Source organism: Sitophilus oryzae, unplaced genomic scaffold (genome assembly GCF_002938485.1).
Source record: "Sitophilus oryzae breed Bouriz unplaced genomic scaffold, Soryzae_2.0 scaffold_575_pilon_pilon, whole genome shotgun sequence".
NCBI classification, from domain to species: domain Eukaryota; kingdom Metazoa; phylum Arthropoda; class Insecta; order Coleoptera; family Curculionidae; genus Sitophilus; species Sitophilus oryzae.
The window spans coordinates 983,072-998,144 of NW_022147168.1; the positions used below are offsets into that span (position 1 = coordinate 983,072).

Here is a 15,073-nt window from a genome sequence, read left to right on the forward strand (position 1 = left end):
TGTATTTTATAAAAAAAATCGGCTATAGCGGGTAAAAGTCAAGTAAAGTTTTTTCAATATATTATAATTTCCTTCCAAGTGCTTTTAGTGATTCGAATGAAATTTTGAGGGGTAAAAAATGTGGATGTGCCTAAAAAAGTGTTGACAAATTCACAAAGGACGAGCATTATATGGGTTGTCACGGGAATATTTTTCTAAAATAGTATGGCCACTGACTTTTTTTATGTTGCTAGCACACATTGTGTAGGCCTTGTAATGCCGATTAAAAGTTGTCTCTTGGTATTTTGTTGATTTCGATCTTCTTGGTGAAATAAACCACAATTTTATTAATTTGCCTCCATGGCCTTAATCCAAGTCTAATAGCAAAGTTTACATTTATTTAACGAATTAGTATATTAGAATAAGTACTCTTTGATTCCTCATCAACAAGAATTTCTCCACAAAAAGAGTTTATCTCATCAAGGAAATCGACAGAATATCAAGATACAACTTTTAATCGGTATTAAATAGACAATTTTGCTAATAAAAAAAGTCAGTGGCGCACATGTTTTTTTTAGAAAATTATTCCAGTGATAACCCAAATGCAAGTCTCTGGTGAATCTGTCAACATTTTGTTAGCATTAAAATAGGTCAGACTAAATGTCGCACTTATATACTCACCGGCACGAAAAACGGCCACCTTAAAATTTTGTAAAACTGTATTCCGGAAACTTCGGCAACATATTCTGCAGATAAAAATAAGTAAAAAAGTCCGTATAAATGTATGTCCTAAAATGCTTAGTTTCGGAGACACAGGGTGTATAAATTTCATTTTTATTTCGATGTTTTCCAAATAATTTCTGAAGTAACGTCAATATTTGGATGAAAATTGGTGTCTGGGACTTTGGTCTGGGAGTTTTTAGACATGAGAAATTTGATTTTGATGTCAATATGACTTCTACTAGTAGAGGGAGCCACCTACATATTTTTTAACTGGTTTGACGAGTAATAACTTTTCGCCTGTACCTGTATAAAACTACTGAGTAAAAAAATATACATTTACGACGTTTTTTACGTGAAAAAGGTCTCTTGGTAAAAACCACTGCGAGTAATGGTTTTCGAGATATTTGGAAAAGAAATTATGAATACCTGTCATCATTGACATAAATTAAACATGTTGACGAAATAGTTATTAGACTGAAATCATAAATTTGATATGTTTTTGTTCCAAATGTTCAACAGAAACTGTTTTATCATCATTTTTTGCAGAAAAATTTATGATTAATTTAAAAAAATAAAAATTTCCAAAATTTATTATTTCAGTGAAATAACTATCTAACTCAACGTGTTTATTTTTCGTCAATAATGACTAATGTATTTACTATTTCCATTCTAAATATCTTAGCGATTTTTACAAAGAGATATTTTTTACGTAAAATAATCACAGAGATGTATATTTTTTCGCTCGGTAGTTTTATACAGGTACGGACAAAAAGTTATTACGCTTCAAAACAGTTAAAACACACGTAGGTGGCGCCCTCTACTAGTAGGAGTCATATTGACATCAAAATCAAATTTCTCATGTCAAAAAACTTCCAGACACCAATTTTCATCCAAATATTGACGTTATTTTAGAAATTATTTAGAAAAAATCGAAATAAAAATGAAACTTCTACACCCTGTATCTCTGAAACTAAGCATTTTAGGACATACATACGAACTTTTTTACTTATTTTTACCTGCAGAATATACTGCCGAAGTTTCCGGAATACAGTTCGGACCACCCCGTATTTTGTTAAAAAATATTTTACTTTTTAGTATATCTTTCTAAATTGAAAGTTCCCGTGTGTCAATTACACAAGTTTACAAATTCGGGTCAACTTTTGGACCCGAGTAGATGAGAACGATTCTTAACGTTATTTGATGCCCTGAACGCAGATCTTGAATCCGTTTGTCAAGATTGGCTCTAGTTTTCGAGTTCGCGCATGGTAGTAGCACTGCGCTCTTATAACGGCCCGGGTAGTTGACGCACGGTCAGTTGACGACGTTGATACCACTTGTAAACCCACAGGACGTTTAACTGCCACCTCTTCACATTAAACTTGTCCTTATTAAGAACTTTGTCAAAGCGCTGAATCGCGAAGGACCGGCTTTCCAGTACTTAATCAAGTTGTTTCCAAAACTCATACGTGTCATACGCAAACATCAAAGAAGGAATATTTGTCGGACCTGATATTCGAAAACTAATATTGACGCAACGTTTACAAAATGTTTAACGCTTGATGAAAAAGGCTTGATTTTAAAGTTTAACGCTTGATTTCAAAGTGTTGTTCACAACTTTCTCGGTAAACATAAATCACCGGATTACAAGCAAGTAATCGACAATTTGTTTGCAAAATTACCACAAGATTGGAGCTCGAATGTCTCTCAAGATACATTTTCTGCATTCACATCATGATTTTTTTCCACAAAACTTGGGCGACACGAGCGACGAGCAAGGAGAGCGGCTACACCAAGATATAGCGAAAATCGAAAGGCGATAGTAAGGATTTTGGGACGAAGGCTTGATGAGCGATTACTGCTGGACCCTAATCCGTGAAACAGATCCCAAGCAGTATAAAAGACTCGATTCAACCTCTGTTCATTTCTGATTTATATTGTTTAATTCAATAAATGACCGTTAACGGTCAAAAATAATATAATAATGAATTTATTGAATATTTCGAAAACTAGAACCAATCTTAAAAAATGTACTGCTGATTTGGATTCAGCTCCAAAAATTATCTTAGAAATTGCTTTTAGTTGCTCAGGTCCAAAACCGTGTATACTTGTGTTATACGAGGGCAAACATGTGTTGATATTTCGATGAAATGATTGAAACGGCCCTGTGGTATATGTTAACAAAGCAGGGCACAATTAAAAATAAATTTTTCATCTAGGTATATCTTTTCTCGATAGTTAGTTTTTTTATTTATCTCAATAGCTTTGTTTGTGTTGGAGATATTCCCTTTTCAAGAAGACACTAACATTTTTTCGTAATTTTTACATTAAAACCATTCTTTTGCTTTGGGTCCCAGTCCCCAGCCAACAGATCTGTGAAATAGTGTTTATGATTTATGTAATGTAACTGTTATTAAAAAATCATATTAGCATTATCTGATGGCTGTTAGACAGTTACTCTAGTAGAGATGGTTTTAAATCCAGAAGTTTTATCCGCTATAGTTGCTTCAATTGAAGATGATAGAGATCAAACACTATATAGAGACTTATGTCACTAACAGATTTAGGTGCACACGAAGTACAGTGCAGTCGCTTCCTCGAGGCAATTTCATATACTAGACGTCCAGGGACCTTTGTATGGGAACTTCGAATCGAGACGATCGACATATTGTAAGTTTATCGCTAAGAAACCGCCGCGCCGTTTGTCAGCTTGTAAAATTTATAATGAATTGCACCTAACGTTTGCTGGAACGTACATGTAAGTGAGCAGACTGTAAGAAGAAGATTAAACAAAGCAAATCTTATATCAAGAAGGCCTGCTTTGGGAACACAACTTACTAGGTCTGTTGACTAGGACCAAAAGCATAGGCATAGTTTTAATGTAAACATTATGAAAAAATGTTAATGTCTTCTTCAAAAGCGAATATCTCCAAAACAAATAAAGCTATTAAGATGAACTAAAAAACAGACTATCGAGAAAGAATGTATCTATATCATAAAATAATTTCTAAATTCCTTGCTGCCTTAATATATTCCACAGGGTGTTTCAAACTTTCACCAAAATATGAACATTTTTTTGCCCTCGTATAATTCATAGAACTTTTATTTGTAATATAGAAAGAGATACTAAAAAGCCAAATAATTTAGCTATATGTTGCTTAAAAAAAATCATAAAAATCAGCCCACTAAAAAAAATATATTAAATTTTAAGGTGCCCGTTTTTCGTGCCGGTGAGAGTAGTAACTTTTACCATTAAAATTTCATTCAAGTCGCTTGGAAGAAAATTATAATAAATCGAAAAAAATATGAAAATTAACCCCTGTAGCTCAGAAACAAAGCAGAATCCGATCTCTGCTGATCATGAACAAAAATCATATATTTTTACCATAAGGAATATAGTATACATATTTGTACCAAGAAAACGATATCAATAATGTAGGTATGACATTTTTTCGATAAAGCGTTGTCATCCCTAGGTACTATACGTTCATTAAATTTGAGTTGGAGTGCGGAAAGCCGAGAATTCAACGAGTTAGAATGTTTGTCGACACCGCCAAACCAACCGGGAATAAGCGAAGTAAAACTACTCCAGTTGCAAACTCTTCACTTTGCGGCGACTGACTTCTGCACGCTAAATAGAAAACGGATATGTACCAACGAATTTAGTCGACTATAATAGTTTCTAGCTATGTGTTTTATATAATAAAATACGCCTCTCGGCATAAGCCTTTGTCAGATATGCTAATTATGAAAGTGAAGTTAAACTTTAGTTTCCAGATGTGAAGACGTCTTATATTAAATTATGTTAATATTTATCTTGTGCGAGTAGTATTACTCTCTCTTCAAAGGTCTGGAATTAGTTTTATTCAATTTTCTTTCAAAATATTTATTTATTAATTGTTTAAGAAATTATGTTAACTTAAGTATTCCGAGCGTCAACGGTTTTAGTATACATGTAATTGTTCTCTAACTAGTTAAATTTAGATATTTTCAATATGTCTGCTCTATTTAATTTTTTATTGTTATATATCCATGAATATATTATTTAGTACCTATTGTTATATCGAAAATAACACTCCATTAACTGGACCAGGACCGTTCTGGTTCCCAAGTGGAACCCAATTAAAAGCGCACAACTCAAGAATTTGGAAGACTCCATCCGTAACCTGGAACGGGAATAAACGAACGCTCTGAGACTCTCGAAGATGTTTCTGAAGATGTTTCTGACCAAGAAAAATTAAATATTTTCCTTGATTTAATTCAGAACAGTTTTCGGATTGTCACGGGGTTTTTAATAGGACACTGTCTCCTCAATGAACACCTCAGTAGAATGAAGCTAAGAAAAAACGGCGAATGCAGATTTTGCGTATGGAAAATGGAGACATACCATCACTGAGTGCGCCGAGACGACAGCTATTTTTGCCATTTTTGGTACGACTGATATTAGAGATGGATAACTACCCTTTTTTTAGGTGGGAGGGGGCTTTTTATGATTGATATTTATTTTTTGCTTAGTAATGATTAAATTAACCATGGAAACTTTTGAAATTTCGGCGTTTGGTAGTAACTAGTAAAGAAATATAATATCCATATTATGAATTCCAAAGAAGACGTAAACACACGAATTATTATTTTTGTATTATTAATCTTCTTTATTTATCTGAATTGTTGTCTTCTCTAGCTGAATCATCGATCATTTCTTCGACTAGATTTTCTTTGTCCGTTTCCACGTCATGTATACTTACATTGACGTTGAATTAATTCTTGGACTCCACTAATGCGGGTTGGGTATGCATGATTGGTCGCAATTGGTTTTCGTCTAACGGCCATCCGAAGTCAGTAGAAGATAATCGTTTTGTTAATAAATGAATTTAATTATTATTATGCAAAAAATAAATATCAGTCATAAAAAAGCCTCCCCCCCCCCCAAAAAAAACGCGGATTTCCACATCTCGACCAGACTTTTAGTTTGTGCCTTTGAATAAGAAGACTAAGGAAGGAGCATATCAAAAATCTTATGTCCACCGCGATGGGACGCAAATATGGCCGACCTAAATTCCGGTTTATCAGTGCCGTTCTAATTTAATTTAAAAAATCTAAAACTATGATGTAGGGTAGACGTGGGGTAGACTCAATAATTTGTTTTTTTTATTTTACGTTGTGAAATAAATGTTGGTAGTTATTACAATTGTTATAAAAACATATTATTATAATAAAAATAGATAATTTTTAATAATTATTTATTAACACAAACATCCGATACGCTACTGAAGCAGGTAAGTCAAATTGACGTATCTAAATTCTTTGACATCTAATCTTTGACAAGTAGTAAAAAAGCAAAAATGCAAGAAAAAATATATAATTAGTTAATTTAAGTGAATTTCATAAATGATCGGTTTACTACACGTATGTATATTATATAGTCACTTTCTAGCGAAAAGTTGTTCCATTATTCCACTCGATTTTTGCCGAGATCTACCGCACGCTACACAACCAACTATTTTATAGTCTTTTCCGATAAATCGCGATAGTGTCACTGTTAATTTAAGTTCTGCCACAATTTCCATCTAGATTTACTACCTTTATACAACTATCAGTAGCAGAATAAATAATAAATAACATAAAATAAGCTCCCTAAAGAATAACAAATCCACAAAATTTCAAATCAAATTCAAATGTGTCAAGTGAATCGTCAAACAGAACTGTCAAGGATCCCCACCCTAGAGTCCTTTTTCCGCCCACCATGCATGAATACATAGATAGCATTATGCTCCTTCCTTAGTCTTCTTATTCAAAGGTTTGTGCAGTTCAAAAATGTGGATTGAATAAAATCTGTTTCGTCTTTATTGATAACTGAGCATTACCATGGTTTTAGATAGTTGTGGCATTTTTTGGTTAACATCATAGATAAAGGAAATACATTTAGATTGGAATGCCCGTCATAATTTTGGGTCGCGAAATTGTTTTGGGTCGCGACCGTTGTACGCGATCTGGCGCTGCTATAGCGGTTGCTAAGAACAACCGCAAACAAAAACAGAAATAATTATCTCTTGTCAAAGTCAGAATCTTCAAAAATTATAAAATGTTTCAAAATCTAAACCGCTCTCATTGAAAAAATTCCGAAAAGTGTTTAAAGCGTCTATTTTCAAAGTAATTATTGCTATCTTGTGAGTTTAATTTAAGTTTTATTTACTCAAACCCGTGATAATTGTGAAAAAGTGGTATTAGAAACTTAAAAAGCTGTGCTGTGAACTGTAAACTGCAAAAACCATCGTGGATCGTGGCATAACGTCGGTTTCCAATGTTTTATAGGTATTTTATAAATGTCCTTATATAAAATGAAGTTTCTTGTATGCAACACACTGTATTTTATTTATAAAATTAAAAGAAAATAATAATAAATTTGAATAAACAATATTTGGCGATATAATTCCGGAAAAAGCCGAACCGCTCCAAAATTTTCAAAAGCTTTGGGTCGCGACCGTTGCAAGAATAGCGCCAAATAGTGTTTACATTGTCCTTATGGACACTTTCCAATCTAAACTTGTTTCGCTTATCTATGGCACTTTGAATAAAAAAATCTTTTGTGATCTATGGTTAACATTTAAAGATTTTAAAGTCATAATTTGTTTCTCGAATGTGTATTTAATTGTGGCGAGTTTTTAAGATAGTTTAATATTTGTGCAGTTTGGTTTGGGCAAACCAGTTTGCGTAAATTAACTGAGCGTAACAGCGCTTTCAGATGGAGCGGACCGTCCGCGCGGATGTTTTTTCAAGATAGCTCATCGGGACGGAACATACGCGATCCATGTGAAATTGTTCATTTAAACTCATGGAACTGGCGGACAGTACGCGCGGACGCTGCTCTCCATCTGAAAACGCTGTAAACGGCCATTTAGTGAAATGAGAAAAAATAAATATTTACATTAATACGTATAGAATAAATAGAAAACGACAGTATTTCTTGAGAAAGAAGACTTATTAGCCTTGTCCTCGAAATGCGCCCAATTTTCTAATAAGCTTTGAGCGATGGTCGTAAAGCCTCAGCAATTTGCGCTCCAGACCGCAAAAACGAAAGCATTTGTATTAATTTGTTTCGAACGTTGGGGCTCAAACGACGGGTGAGGTTGGGAGAAGGGGGTTGTACAACCCTACAATGACAAAAAGGCCTTTTCACTTTTAATTTGTACCGGTTTGTCCTTAATGAGGTGGGTATTAGTACGGCGTTAACAGTACAAAACGTTTAACGGTTTTATACGTTTCGCCGATTTAATTTGTATTTCGAAATGGTCCAACCTGCTAAAGCTAAATCCTTTTTAAGCATGTATGTTGGATTAACGCTCTTTAGTGTATTTAAAATTGAATTAATAATGGCATTAACATATTGTATTAAAATTTTATGGTTATGTGGTATGAATAATACTCGAATATTCAGTTTATTAAATATATTATAAAGTAATTATTAACATTAAAGTAATTTGATGCAGTTTAATTTTATTTGTATATATTATTAACCCCCTATACAACCAGCGGATTTGGTTTGCGGACATCACGTATCATAACCCGCGTGTTTTGGACAGCTCAATCTAGCCTGCTGATTAGATCTGTGCCCGATTAAATCATTCGACGTTTTATGAAAGCGTTATAAGTTCGCGGACTTTATATTCTTCGATCGCTTTTTTATACCAATCTAATCTGATAGGTTAGAAGTAGATAGTAGGAAGATTCCACAGGCTTGGTCCGCCACACAACCACAAAGTTTTATCTGCGGAATTGGCTCTTGGCGTATCAAATTGGTCATTTTATATGTTAGGATATAAAATTCATTCGGAGTCATTAGTAAATACTAAACGAACATCACTAGAACTACTGCATATAAATACAGGTTGGATTACTGGACAATGTTAAATGTAGAATGTAGAATGTTTCGGAGGGGTGTTAATCACCGCGATCTATTGTATGTTCCCCTTTCTTGAGTTAAACGAGTTATAATTCATCATACAATCGCAGGGCTTTGACAGAAGCCAGTATATAAGATGGATTCACAGAGACTAGTTTTCCATTACCGATATCAGTCTACCAAAGTTCATGGCACAAAGTCGTTTCGGCGCACTCAGTGATGAGGCGTTCTGGTGTTTCCACATTTTCCCCACAAAATTTGCATTCGCCGTTGTTACTTAGCTCCAATCTACTGAGGTGTTCGTTGAGGAGACAGTGTCCTGTTAAAACCCCCGTGTCAATCCAAGAGTGTTCTTACGAAATCAATAAAAATCTTTGATTTTTCTCAGTCGTTAGTTCTGAGAAATTTCTTGAAATGTTTTGGACCGTTGGAAGATTCCCATTCCAGGTTACGGATGAAGTCTTCTATAGTTTGGACTTTATTTTCTTTGCCTAATTTGTTTAGCTTCTCTAGGCATTCTTTGACCAACTTTGAATTGATGGTTACTGAGTCGATCGCTTTTAGTGCTGCTTGACTATCGGATAAGATGGTTATTTCTTGTTTTCGATAGTTCCTATCTCAGGCAAATTGTACGCATCTTTCGATAGCGTAGATTTATGTCTGAATGATGTTGGGTAAGGTGCCTAGTGGTTCGAAGTATTTAATTTTCGATCTAAATACTCCTATCCTTGTCCCTGCTTTGGTTTTAGAAGCATCAGTATACCACGTTATGGTATGGTCTTTTATCTGCCGAGCAAACTCAGACCAACTCTTCCAATCCTTTTTATTGCTCAATACTACAGGTGTTTCTCAAAGTTGTACATTCTTGGTATGTAATTCACTTCGAGTTGGAAGAGTGGAATTTTCTTTTTGATGATCTCCCAGTACCGTTTTCGTCAGTTGCATATCTACCGACGACAATGTGCAGTGGTGTTAATTCTAGAATGATCTCCATTGTTGATGTTGGACATGTTCTCATGGCACCTGTGTTAGAGATGCACGCTAGTCTCTGTACTTTGCACATTTTTACCTCGATGTACGTTGCTTTAATTTTGTGTACGAAGCAACTGCTCCATAGGTAATTATTGGTCTTACTTATCATGGTATAAATTCAGCGTAAAATGTTAGGGGCGTAGCCCCATCTATTTCTCGCCAGTCTTCTGAGAGTCTGCCAGTCTTCATTTGAGTCTTTTTGGTTTTGCTGGTAATATTCTTAATATCTCCCATCTCCCATAGAAGTTTACTGTCCAGGATTATTCCCAGATACTTAACTTCCTGTGATGGCAGTATTTCCTTAAACGTTTCGTATAAAGTATGCATTTTTGAACCAAAAAGTAAACATGTTAGGTTAGGTTAGGTTGCTGGGGTTTGGGATCATATCTGATCCCTCACTCGGAGGCCTTGGACCCATTGCGATACCCCTGTATAGTTTTACCTAACCTTCCTTTCATTCTTTCTTTGCGTTAAAGCACTTCCAGCTCTTTACAAAGTTCCCGATGTCGCTGATGTTGGCTTCTGTTGCTTCCTCTAGTCCCTCCAAAAAACCTTGCCCTGAAGTTTTAAAGCGTCGGTATTCCAGTGCCGGACAGTGGCACAGCAGGCGCTCTATGGTTTCTTCTTCCTCTCCGCATTCTATGCAGTAGTCGTCGTCGGAAATTTTCCATCTCACGAGGTTTACTCCCGTGGGACAGTTTCCAGTGACGACACCTACAATTATGCGTACTAGGTCCTTTTTGTGCTCTAGTAGTTGTTTTGTCTTTTTGCTATCTACCACTGGCCATAGTCTTCGAGCTGTAGCGCAGTCCTCACGATGTTGCCACGTCACAAGTGGTGGGTCATCTGCCACGGCCTCTCCCCTGGCTCCGTCTTTGGCGAGTCTGTCTGCTTCCTGATTGCCCACAACATTGCTGTGGCCTGGCATCCAGCACAGAGTAGCCCCGCCCTGACGCAGCCAGGACAGTGCTTCTTGGCATTCCATCACAGTTTTCGATATCACTGATTGCATAGTGATGCTTCTTAAAGCGGCCAAGCTGTCAGAGTATATCACTGTCAGAGTATACCCCTATTGGCCTATTGGTCTATCAGCAATTTTCTCTCGTATACAACTAGCCGCTTCCTTCATGGCGTAAACCTCTGCTTGTAGAACATTACAGCCATCCGATGGCCGTAAAGATCGTCGGATGTCTAGTTCCTCTGAGAAGATGCCTATACCTGTGCCCCCTGAATTTACAGAAGCATCTGTGTAGACTGCTATCTCTTGAGTGTTCATTACTCGGTTGCTTTCCCGTTCTTCTCTTGTCGGGATGCAAGTAAACATGTATTGGCCTGGATTTTCCATTTTGATTGGTATTATTAATTTGATTTAAAAAAAAAATTATAAATTTTATTTTATGTAAAATTTTACCTGATTTATAAGTTACGTTCTAGGAGGGGGATAATTAACCCGTCCCCTATATGAGCCCCTGGTTAGTTTAATGTTCTTTTTTGTTGTTCCGAAATTTGAGGGTATAATTAAAATGGGTGCTGAATAATTTAAACCAACCTCGAACGGAATTAATATTTTAATAAACAAAGAAGTGGAAATAGAGCGACCGGCTCTCTATTAAAATTTTGCCGGAACTCTGCCGAAAAATAAAAGATAATGCAGAACAGGAAACGCGAGCGATGCCGTTTTTTGCGTTTCGCTAACTGAAACTTTAAAGTCGGTAAAATTGAAATGCCCCGCGGCATATTTGCGACTTTTTAACAACGTACTAAATTTATATTAAAGAGGTTGCAGTGTTTTTGTTAAGAATCATAATGCGGTATGCAATTAATTAGGTAATTTTGTTGTCTCGTTTGTATGAAATAGTTGCAGTATAAAACAAAATTGCGGGCGTCATAAAAATGAAGGGGGGGAAAATATATTTTGTGAACTTTTCGCTTAATACGTGTTTATTTTGTCGAGTTGAATGTTTAAATATGAATAATAATTTTAGTTTCTTGACTATTTTATTCGTCGATTTTCGGAAAAACGATTTTGTAGGTGCGCATCAAGAGTTGGAACAGTATTATGAGATTTGGGACAATAATAGTATCTCATCCGACTGTAATTCAACTACGAGTAGTCTGAATACGTATTTACACGATTCTTGTCGGTTCCCGTGCCAAATTTAAATTCAAATTCAAATTAGATACAAGTTACAAATTAATACATATTATTAATAAATGGACACACTGCTAGAATGGCAGACGGGAAATGGACCAAAAGACTTATAGAGTGGAGACCAAGAGCCGACAAGCGTAGCCAAGGCAGACCTCCCGCCCGATGGACCGACGACCTGAAACGAATAACAACTAACTGGATTGCAACAGCTAAAAACCGCGAGAACTGGAGACGTTTGGAGGAGGCCTATTTTCAACTATGGACGTGAAAGGGGGCTGCGTGATGATGATGATGATGATGATGATGTTAATAAATGTGTGAGTGTCTAAAGGGATCGGACTGCGACCATACATACATACTGCCATTACTCGCTGACGAGTATTTGACACGCATCAGTAAATGTGCATAACCATTTACTGAAGGCGCTTTCTTACATGATCTTTTCTGTGACTGAAAAGCTCGATTGTTATTTGTTATCTCTCTTCCGCACTCAGACATTCAAAAATCTCATTGCTTTGTTGCCTCTTTACTTTTTGGTTGTCGCTGTTAACTGAATTTACAATTCTTCTCCTTTGCGGTCTATTATGCGCTGCTTCTTCCCACTCATTCTGCGTGTTTATCCCCGATTTCTCTTACCGTCTACAAGCTCACCGTAAAGCAGAGATGTTGGTAGGCGGTTTTCTTGCATTCTGCATACGTGACCAGTCCATCTTAAGCGGGATTTTGTAATCATGACTTCAACGCTCTCGCAGCTAGCTTTTTCAAGGATCGATACATTTGAGTCATGATGGAACCATTTTATTCTTAAGAGTTGTCTAAGGTGTCTCTGTTGCAACTTGTTTAATGCATATGTCGGCGGTACGGCACCCAGGTTTCGCTTCCATATAACATAGTGGGGATTATTATTGCTCGGTACACTGCAAGTTTCGTTTTTGTGCTTAAGTCATGATTGTAGAAAATCCTGTCTTTTAATTTCCAGAGTGCTCTTGAGGCGCTGCTAATTCTGTGCTGAATTTCAGAGTCGATATTTGACCTGTTCCGAAATCAAACTGCCTAGGTAATTGAATTCCGCTACATATTCCAATAGTTCTTTTCCCATTTTTATAGCATTGTTGTGATCTTTCGAAAGATAAATTACAAAAACAAAAATAACTTAAATTTGAAAATATAAAATTAAAAAGAAACTGAAAACATTATTTCATCAGGAATGAGCGGAGATAAACAGATAGGCAGGACGAAACAGTGTAAACTCGGGAACAACAAGAACCTCACAAATCAGTAAAAAACTATAATTTTTGCGAATTCAGTAAACGAATTTTAATGTGTTTCTTATAATGTGTAAAGGATTGAAATTTAAAGTAATTAGAAATATTATTCCACAAATGTGGCGCTATGAAACTGTAAGATTTTTGGAAGTTAGCTGTTCGGTATTCATGAATTTTAAATTAGTGCACTTGCCTAGTCGAATGAGCATGAGCACTGAGAACAAATAGGAAGGCTGTTTTGTAGTTAAAATTCGATACATAAATGTCACTATATAAATGAAATTGTCGTATGTTATTCATGGATAAAATTGATAAATTATTAAGATGTGGCGTTGAAGTAGTAGCGAGCGGATTGCAACGCAACGATTCACAAAATGTTGATTAATTTATATCTCAATCTCAATTTGTAGAAATACGTTCATCAGGTAGATAATTTAATGCCATATCAATATGTCATATTATAGTCTAAGATCTAGCTGCAGGATTATTACGATCATCGTATTTTTAATCAAAACATAATTTTTACGTATGTTTATGAATAGGAGAAACACTTTTAACAGAGTGCCAAAAAGTTGCCGCAACTTTGTTTAATTAATAATAGTAATATCCAAATACGTTTAAAATAAAGTATACGGAGGGTACCGCTTAAATTCCGGTCCCGATATTGAAGGATGGCTATAGAATTTCAATGCATTTCTTACATAAGTCTATCCTTGTGTTGTAGGAGGTTTGACTAAACAAGGATGAACCTATGTCTTGAAACTATTCGACTCGATTTTCTATCCTCCTTCAATACTGGGACGTAAATCCTCTAATTGCTCTTATGGGGAGGCCATCGTATATTTTATTTAAACGTATTTGGTAATAACTGACTTTGGAGACCACATTACGCTCAAAGTTTTTGATCATTTGTATGTCAGATGAAAGCTATTCTTATTCTGTGTATGATGTTATGAGGGTGCCTATCAAAAAGTTGCCGCAAATAGGGATTGCCACTGTTCAAAGTTTTTCCTATGGACCCGGCAACAGTACGTCGGCCATCTGTAGCTCCTATAATAAAAGACTTAGGATTTTTGTATAAGTGCCAACCTAAAGTATGTGTTAGGATGTATTTTAGAAAAATACTTTGACTTCTACAAAAAAGTGTGAGTGGATTGGGATAATTTAATCTTAAGATATTAAATATGTTTCAGAAATATTAATAGATAAGGCTGAAAACATTTTTTTAATTATTAATATTTTTTTATATTAAAAGAATATATCTAATATAAATATTTTTTTGTATATCATCGACGTTTAGTTTTCTCTTCAGAATATTTTTTGTTGAAAACGGTTTAGCCTTTGGTGATTACACTCTTTATCCCTCTGTTACTTGTTAGGAAAGGCTAATAACAATCAGCATATGCCAAGCATATTTCCATTACAGGTTGACGGAAAGGGAATTACAATTTTATCGGACCTTGGGGAACGGCTTTCGTGTTCTGGCGATGGACAAAATGTTGCGTTGAATATTTGAATGACATATCGCTGCCGCAATGTCGATAAAATACGTCCTGGAAAAACTGGCTTCAAAACTAATTCCATTTTAATAATGTCTGTCCGCTCGTTCGATTTGTTTGGAATTGTTATTGGTGCGGTCGCAATTAAGCCGAGTAATTTATTTGTGTATTTTTGCCCAATTCCAATTTCTATTTTTTATATTAAAACGAAATAAATTTTTATAAGCGTTTTAACAAAAGGCTTTTAACCAAAGATATTTAAACTCGAGTTTAAATATCTTTGTTTTAACCAAGTTTTGGTTGTCAGAAACCATCATAAGCTTTATTTTTTAATATAGGCGTGATGTTTTATTTTTCCAGTATTCTTTTGAAACCCATTTCTTTATTCGAAATACCCTTACACAATAATTATAAACGGCTTAAGACAATCAATGAAGCAATGAATAATATGAAGCAAAGACCAAGCTTTTCTTTTATATTATGTTTGACAACAGATCAGTCCCAGTAATAGTCAAATTCAAGGAAT

General features: G+C 35.3%; 1 protein-coding gene across 5 annotated transcripts in view; it reads left to right on the forward strand.

The window, feature by feature from the left end:
* The window catches only part of LOC115887457 (rho GTPase-activating protein 100F), a 225,640-nt gene that overhangs the window by 89,814 nt on the left and 120,753 nt on the right, over positions 1-15,073 (forward strand). The gene's annotated exons all lie outside the window — the stretch shown is intronic.